The sequence below is a fragment of the Octopus bimaculoides genome, chromosome 22, assembly GCF_001194135.2.
Source record: "Octopus bimaculoides isolate UCB-OBI-ISO-001 chromosome 22, ASM119413v2, whole genome shotgun sequence".
Lineage (NCBI taxonomy): Eukaryota > Metazoa > Mollusca > Cephalopoda > Octopoda > Octopodidae > Octopus > Octopus bimaculoides.
The window spans coordinates 23402962-23412043 of NC_069002.1; the positions used below are offsets into that span (position 1 = coordinate 23402962).

At 36.7% G+C, this 9082-nt stretch overlaps 1 protein-coding gene across 1 annotated transcript in view; it reads left to right on the top strand.

Moving 5' to 3' along the window:
• Positions 1–9082, top strand: part of LOC106872929 (phosphatidylinositide phosphatase SAC2) — a 701722-nt gene that overhangs the window by 136855 nt on the left and 555785 nt on the right. The gene's annotated exons all lie outside the window — the stretch shown is intronic.

Consider the following 9082-nt stretch of genomic DNA (forward strand, 5'->3'; position numbering starts at 1 on the left):
ATATGTATATTTATATGTGCATATAAATATGTATATATATTTATATACATATATATATATACATGCAAATATACTATAAAAACTCTCTTTGGAACGATTTTATTTATATTCTGTCAATTTTCACTGCCATCCGAAATGAATTAATTACAGCTTTTCATTTTTGATAAATGAATTGTCAAGTTGCAAGTGAAAAATAGCATATTTTTTGAAACTTTTATTTTTATTTCATTATTTTTGTTGTTGTTGTTCTATAGTTTATTGTCGAAAGAAACAACTGTGCCAACAATAACAACAATATGCTAACAAAAATGCTTGCAACATAAAATGTTTATGCAAGCTGTAGTAACAGGAGAAAATGTTCAAAACACCAAAAAAGGTTACTGCTAAAAATAATATGTATACATATACATACGTAATTATATGTATGCATGTATATATACATATACATACATGCATATATATGTGTGTGTGTGATAGGAAATAAATTAGAATAAAGTAAAAAAAAAAAACTGATGTTATGCAATGAAAATAGGAGAATATGGATATGGTTTATTTGGAAAATTGTGTATTTGTACTCATTGTTATTCTTTCCTCCCTGACACTACTGCTCCCTATAAACCTATTGATCAGTTTATGAAAGAGCTATGGTGGTGGTGGTGGTGGTGGTGGTGGGCTCAGAGCTATCAGTGTCAGCAAAAACAGTCAAACACTTCACTAAATGACTTACAGCAACCGTCTTGGTTGTTTCATTGCTAATTTCTCACCGTATTTCTCTCGTTCCCACTGTCTGTCTGTGTGTCTCCTGTTGATCTTATCTTTTATTCTTGATGTTTATTATTGATTTTTTTAAATTTTTACTTGTCACAGTCATTGGACTTGGACCATGCTGGAGCATTGTCTTAAAGGATTTAGTCAAACAAATTGACCCCACTATTTATTCTATTAAGTTTGGTACTTATTAGAGATGTAAACAAACCAACACTGGTTGTCAAGCAGTGAGTGGAGGCGGGGGAGGCAGACACAAATGAAAAACACCTGCACATATACATATATGCATATATATATATATATATATATATATATATATATATATATATATATATATATATATACTTAGAATAGGCTTCTTTCAGTTTCTACTAAATTCGCTCACTGCTTACCCATGCAAACACGGAAAAATAATTATGATGATAGCAGTAATGATGATAATGATGCCATTGATGAGGGAAAAACAGGAAGCCTTCCTTCAATGGTTTGTTATTCAGCCTCCACCTAACAAGGCTTAGTTTAAGCAGAAGAGATTTGAGCAACATGTTCCTCTTTGGAATTGAACTATAACACTGTGTAGTTATGAAACCACCTTCTGAAACACACAGCCATGCCAACACCCTTTCATTCAACTAAACCAGGGATTCTCAACCATTATTTATTTATTCTGGTGGACTCTCATAGCCATTCAATGTTTTAAAACTAGTTTTATAGAAATGTCTTTCAAAATTTCTATTTTGTTTTTGACACCTTAACTTGTGTAGGTTGAACTACGTAAAATGTTAGAAAGAAGAAAATTACTATTTTTAAATCTCACAACGTGAGATATTCAGCAACAGTACTTTGTAGTAAAGATTGTTTGCCAACATAACATGGCAGTCCTGGTTTAGGACGAATGTTGCAGTAATTTAGCCCAGGGACATCATTTCCAGCTGGTTATACGACACGATCTGTGTCCTTATATTTTCAAACAAGTGAAAGAATCCTAGCTTTTAGAGAAAGAAACCTTGCTGTTTCTTGCAATACATACCAATAGATACATCTGAAGCAAAATTTTTTCAGGGGCCCTTAAAATATCTGAATCCCCAGTGTACCATTTTTGTTACATGGACCCCCCCCCCTCCAAATCTTATATGGACCCTGGTTGAGAACCACTTTGTTTTCTCATGAAATAAGTTGTCCTTGTGTCTAATTAAATAAATTTATATTCCAAGAGTAAAGTAGTAAGTAGCAAGAAGCATATATTTTTGGTGGTAAGTTATGGCAAATCAGATCTCTCGCCTGAATCACATAGATTTTCTTCCACCATGTCAGATAATTGAAACTGTTTTGATAAAATGAAATAAATGTGGAACAGCTTGAATCACAGTGCACTTATTATATACATTATAACGCACACACACAACACACACACATTGGTACTGTGCATAGTATCAGGTATCACGTTGGTTAGGTGGGAACACTTGGCACTGTTTGAACAAAGTGAATGTAATCAAACGATTGCAGTAACTCTCTTCTTTTCAGATGTAGATATAGACATCAAACACCCCATATACACTGCCAGGCACTTCCTTCTTCCTGCTTTGGAAAAGACTGGGTTATCATCGTTAACATTGGTATAATGAACGACAGAACTGGGAGGATTGTAGAAGTACCATAGTTGAGGCAAGCAAATGTGTGTTTTGTGCAGGAGATAAGATGGTGGGAAGCCTCAGCTGAATACCTAACAGGTAAAGAACATGTTGTTAAGGACAGCATTAGTTGATTACAATTTTGATTGCTTACATTTAGAATATGATCAACAACCTGAATTTGTTTTATGATGTGGAGAAATCACAACGATATTTGCCAATAATGTCTGTTTTGACAGAATATCAATAGTCTTTGTGGTGGATGTTGAAATCTCGACATATGTAGATGTCAGCCAATGGACATAACTAAAATTTTATCAATTTAGTGTGTAGTTAGATCAATAACTGCACAACCATAATTCTGAGGTTTGTAAAGAGTAAATATAAAAAGCATGTAGAAAAGCCAGTCTGAAGAATATGATGGTAAGTCAACACCTTCAAGAAGTATATTCCTACTGTCTAGTGATTGAGGTATATGATCAGGGTAAGCATGAGGATTCATGTTAACAATTTGGGGTGTTAAACTCCCTCTTTGATATTTTTGGGTGTGGCTGTGTGGTAAGAAGCTTGCTTCCCAATCACATGGTTCTGAGTTCAGTCCCACTGCATAGCAAGTCTCTTCTACTATAGCCTCAGGCTGACCGAAGCCTTGTGAATGGATTTGGTAGATGGAAACTGAAAGAAGCCTGTCGTGTATATATATGTATGTATGTATTTGTGTGCGTGTGTCTTTGTGTCTGTGTTTGTCCCCCCACCATTGCTCGACATCCAATGTAGATGTGTTTGCGTCCCCGTAACTTGGTGGTTTGGCAGAAGAGACCAATGGAAGAAGTACTAGTCTTACAGAGAATAAGTCATGGGGTCGATTTTTTCAACTAAAAGAACCCTTAAAGGCAGTGCTCCAGCATGGCTGAAGTCAAATGACTGAAAGAAGTAAAAGAAACTAAAAAAAGAACAAATTCTAGAATCTTATTTGGATTTTTTATTCTTTTCTGTCTCAAATTGATTGTCTTATGTGAAATAGGCCACCACTTTCTAATATGGACCTTTGCTAAAGAAAGCCTCATCATCATCAGCAGCAGCAGCAGCAGCAACAATATTGTCACCATCGTCGTCTTTGTCATCATCATCATCATTGTCATCATTGTTGCCATCATGATTACATCATTGTCAGTATCATGTCATCATCATCAGTACCATTGTCATTGTTATCATTATAATTATTATTGCCTTCATTGTTGTTATAACCATCATCATCATCATCATTGCCATTACCACCACCATCACCCCAATCATCATCACCAACTGTCTGAGCCCAGGATCTGAACACTTGTCCTCTGCAAGTCACTCTGTATCACCATCCATACTCCCGTCCCCACATTTTCCCAGAACCACACTGTTACAGTGCCACAGTGCCACAATCAATATCTGAGAACACCTTCTGGCCTTTGAACTTTTTTACTCTGGAATAAGTGAATCTCCAGTTGAAGAACATCACCACTTTCTCTCAATGAATTCCTCAATGGATTTCAATTTAAAACTTCGTAAAAAATACTACTTCATTAAGTCTTTTTTCTTTTTCCTCCTCACTTTACTTGCCTTCCTTCTTTCTTTTCTTCTTTCTCCTCCTCACTCAACTTACCTTCCTTCTTTCTCTTCTTCTTCTTCTCCCTCCTCCACCACCCACATCATCATCATTGTTATCAGTTGTCTAGGTGTTGCAAGGGCTTCTCACAAAAACTATTATTTTCAACACCCCCTACCACCACCACCGCCACTTAAAAAAATAAAAGTATAAAAAAAAAGAGAAGAGAAACCATATCAATTACAGAGTTAATTATACACTATGTTAACGAAGAATTGTATCTGAATATTGGCAATTATTGAAATAGAAGCAGCACCTCTTGAATGGTAGTAGTGATCATGATATTGTATAAGACAGAAGAAATGGTTCATCAGCATCTATCATCCAGTGAAGCTTATTGTATGGATCACCTTGACTCATTCTCTCCAGTCTGTTCGGTCTGCCATTGCATGTGGCAGGTCTTCTTGCATGCATTCAGAATCCTTGCACGTTTGCTTTAAATAAGTTCAATGTGGTCTATCAACGTTTTCACACCCATGCTTTGGGTCACTGATGATCTCATCTTTGCTCTTCAGCAATGTCCAGCGAATCTTATTCTTTCTCAGATGATGTGTCATATTGGTGGTAAATTACCATAGAGAAGTTCTTTCATAGTGTGTTGTCTCCAGGAGATGTCTATAACAGCTTGAAGCATTCTTGTAGAAGTTCTGCCAATTTTCTTTTCAAGCTGCTTTGTTAGAGTCCGTGTTGTACACATCCATACAGGAGAACTGACTGCACGACCATCTGCAAGAAATTACATTCAAAATTTAATTGTAGCTTAGATTTCCAGACCATTGATAATTTGTGTAAAGCTGTTCAGTCATTGCCAATTTGGACAAGAACATCACTTGTGTACAAATGGTTGCAACTTGAAATTATTCTACAATTGACACAATACTGTGGAACTGTGTTTATTGGATATGAGGTTTAAGTGTTGTACAAAAAGTGATGTGAAAGTGGACATAAATGATTTCATTAACTCATATAGAGGTTGTTCAAATTACCCCCATTGGTAGGGTAACACTTCTTGTAAACAAAAGTACTCTTTCATATGGTTTCAGTCACAAACAATGAATTTGCACCACCATTGAAACCAACATTGGAATTCCCTTTCAACAAATTCAAGTGTGCTCTGCCGTTCCCACTTCATCATAGCTATTTTCATCTTCTTTGTAACATGAAGTTGTTGCTCCCAATGACTGAACAAGTGAAAATTAGGGGGCACCAAATCCTGGTTAAATGCTGGATGAAGGATCATTGCTCAGCCCAGTTTCCCAATTACCTGATTTGTTGCCAAACATATATATATATATATATATAGGGTCATATATTGTCATGTTTTTCACATTCTCTTCACTCTCTACTTTCTAATGGCTTCTCTAAGCTTTCTTTCTATGCACTGTTCATTGTTCATATCACAGCCATGTTCCAGAAAATATTTATCATGATTTGAACTTCTTAGGACCCGGAGAAGAGTCATTATTTCCAGGTCATAAAAGTATGCCTGCATTTGATCCCTTGTTACCAGACTGGAAAAAAGAGCCCTCTTCATTGGCTCAGAGCAGACTTCCACCCTTTTATCCTTTAAATTAGGGGTCAGCTACCAAGGTACCCACTTTGCATGCATTTACTGATCTTCATAATCTCCCACCTTCTGTAATGCAATTTGACCATATTCCAGTTGTGCAGCAAACTCATGAATTTGGACTCATCTTTCCACAGTAATCAATTTATCCACTCACTTGTGATTCATGTTAGTGGTCGCAGTTGATCTCCTCCCACTGTGTGGTTTATCTTCAATGTTGCTTTCCCCTTCTTTAAATTTCTTTGGCTCCCATTATTGGTGTCATTTCTGTAAAAACCTGCAGCATTCTCTGGATGTTTGACAGTCTGCACCCTTCCTTTGTCAAGAATTCTAAGATGGCACATTGCTTCTGCTTGAAACCCATTATTTGCCTGCAATGAAGAAGTGATACCATAGAAGAAGAATTAATTTACCAAGCCAGTTCTTAAATATTATAGAACTGTCTTCATTAAATGCTGTAGAACTGTTCATGAAGCACTATAGAACTATGCTTATTAAATAGTACAGACCTATCTGTGTCTATTGTGATAGGCAGTTTGACATCACTCGCTGGTACTGTCATTTTCATTTCAGCATTTTTAGAAATGGTCAGTGTGATTTGTCCTCAAGGACCCAACAATAATTTACACACTTCTTCATTTTCTACGTTCAAGCTACTTTGTAATTTTTGGCGGGGTTGTATATGTCTATTTTTATTGCCTTCCTTCTTGAATATATTTTTTTTCCTCTTCATTATATGTATCTCCCCACTGCAAACACTGGTAGCAAATAAATGAAATTATTGTTGTTGTTGTTGTTGTTAGAGGGCATGACCTAGTGGTTAGGGTGTTGCACTCTTGATGATGAGATCATCGTTTCTGTTCCTAGACTGGGTGGTGCATTGTGTTCTTCACCAAAACACTCCAACTCTAGCTGCTCTCTGATCACTTCAACACCTGATGCATGGTACATAGTGCACCTGTTCAAACAAGATCAATTTGATGGAGGGGCAGGTGAGCTAATGAGCAGTACAAACATTTGGTTTCTGCAAACAAACCATTTGTGAAGGTTGTTCAGCAAAATCTGAAGTCATCTTTGACAGGAATGACCACCATTAATGTTATTAGGCAGAGAACCAGCTGAATCTTTAGCACAATGGACAAAATGCCTGGTGGTATTTTGTCCATCTTTACATTCTGAGTTGAAATTCTGCACAGGTCAACTTTGCCTTTCATCCTTTATGAAATAAATACCAGTTGTGCAGTGGGGCTGATGTGATCGATCACCCACTCCACCAAAATTTCTGGCCTTGTGCCAAAATTTGAAGCCAATATTATTATTATTAGTGTTATTATAAAAAGCTGTTACATGTGAATTTAATTAGCGAAAATGTTATCCTGAAGCTTGGTGGCAACAAGTCTCAAATCTCAAAAATCTTTCTTAGAATTCTTGCAAAATATAAGGCAGAAGTTAACAATGCATGTCTCAGTTCCAATATCTTCCAGTCTTTTATGTAGAATTTGAATGTTGTGCCAAGTGCACCAATTCTCACGTGAACAATTATCACCTCTTGTCTTCCACAGTTTCTTTGTCTCTTTGACTTGGCCCTCAAATGTCTCACTCTTCTCAATTTCCTATCAATTTCCAATCTACTATTGAATGGTATTGCAAAGTCAGGAATCTTACACTTTTTTGCTTTCTTTTTTTCTTGTTGTGTCCTCCACAAGATGGAACACAGTGAAGCCAGGCCTTCTAGCCTTGCTGTTCAGGGTGATCTTGAACCTAAAGAGGTTCCCTCATTGGCCACAGTTAGAGGTTCCCCCATATCAGAACTGCCATCATCCATCATTTCCTCCTCCTCATCATCATCACTACCACCACCACCTTCTTCATCATCATTATCATCATCACTACAATCACCATTACTATCATCACCGTATCATCATCATCATCATCACCACCATCATCACCACCATCATCATTACCATCACCATTGCTATCATCATCGTATCATCATCATCGCCGCCGCCATCATCATCACCACCATCATCATTACCACCACCATCATCACCACCACCACTACCATCATTGTCGTCATCATCACCATCATCATCATCATCATCATCATCATTTAAAGTCCATCTTCCATGCTGGCATAGGTTGGATGGTTTGACAGGAGCTGCACCAGACTCCAGTTGTCTGTTTTGCCATGGTTTTTCAGAGTATACTGGTGGATGTTTTGCATGTGGCACCAGCACATGTGCCTTTCATGTGGCACCAGCACATGTGCCTTTCATGTGGAACCAGCATAGATGCTTTCTGTATGGCACTAACAATGGTGCATTTTACACGGTGTCAGCATAGATTCTTTTAATGTGGCATCAGCTTATATTCTTTCTTTTTACTTGTTTCAGTCATTTGACTGTGGCCATGCTGGAGCACCACCTTTTAGTTGAACAAATCGACCCCCGGGACTTATTCTTTGTAATCTTAATACTTATTCTATCAGTCTCTTTTGCCGAGCTGCTAACTTATGGAGACATAAACACACCAACATCGATTGTCACGTGATGGTGGGGGGACAAACACAAACATATACACACACACATACACACATATATGTATATATACAATGGGGTTCTTTCAGTTTCCGTCTACCAAATCCACTCACAAAGCTTTGGCTGGCCTGAGACCACAGTAGAAAACACTTTCCCAAGGCACCACACAGTGGGACTGAACCCAGAACCATGTGGTTGGTAAGCAAGCTACTTACCACACAGCCACTCCTGCACCTATATATTCTCATCTTTTATAAACCATCTCCAATTTTCTTTTCATTTCCACCACCTCTCCTCCCATTTTTTCTCCTCACCAATTTTATATAAACATCCACACAAATTGTAGCTTATCTTTGTAATCTTTCCCTCACGTGATGCCCTTGTGGCAAATGAAAGAAATCCTATTATACTTGTTGTTGTTGTTGTTGAAAATCTATGTTGTTTGCTGTATTCAGTTATTTTAAATTTAGATTTCACTAAATCATGGATTAGTGACCAACTTATAATATTTCATTTTATTCTGTATTTATTATATTTTTGTTTGTGTGTGACTATTATTTATATATTTACTTAGTTACGATACATACAAAATGTTTTAGCAAAGCTGAAGCAACCGATCTCTATATAGAGATGTATTGTGACTTCACAAATTCTACAGATATATATATGTGTGTGTGTGTGTGTGTGTGTGTGTGTGTGTGTGTGGTTCTATCTACATATATGTATATGTCTAGATATGTCCAATTCATGCAAGCATGGAAAAGCGGATGTAGAAATATGATGATGATGATGAAGTAATAAATATGTAAATGTAAAAACACGTGTTCATATACGTATATATATATATACACACACACACACACACACACACACACACATATATATGTACATATATGCACACACACATTCATATATATATATATATATATATATA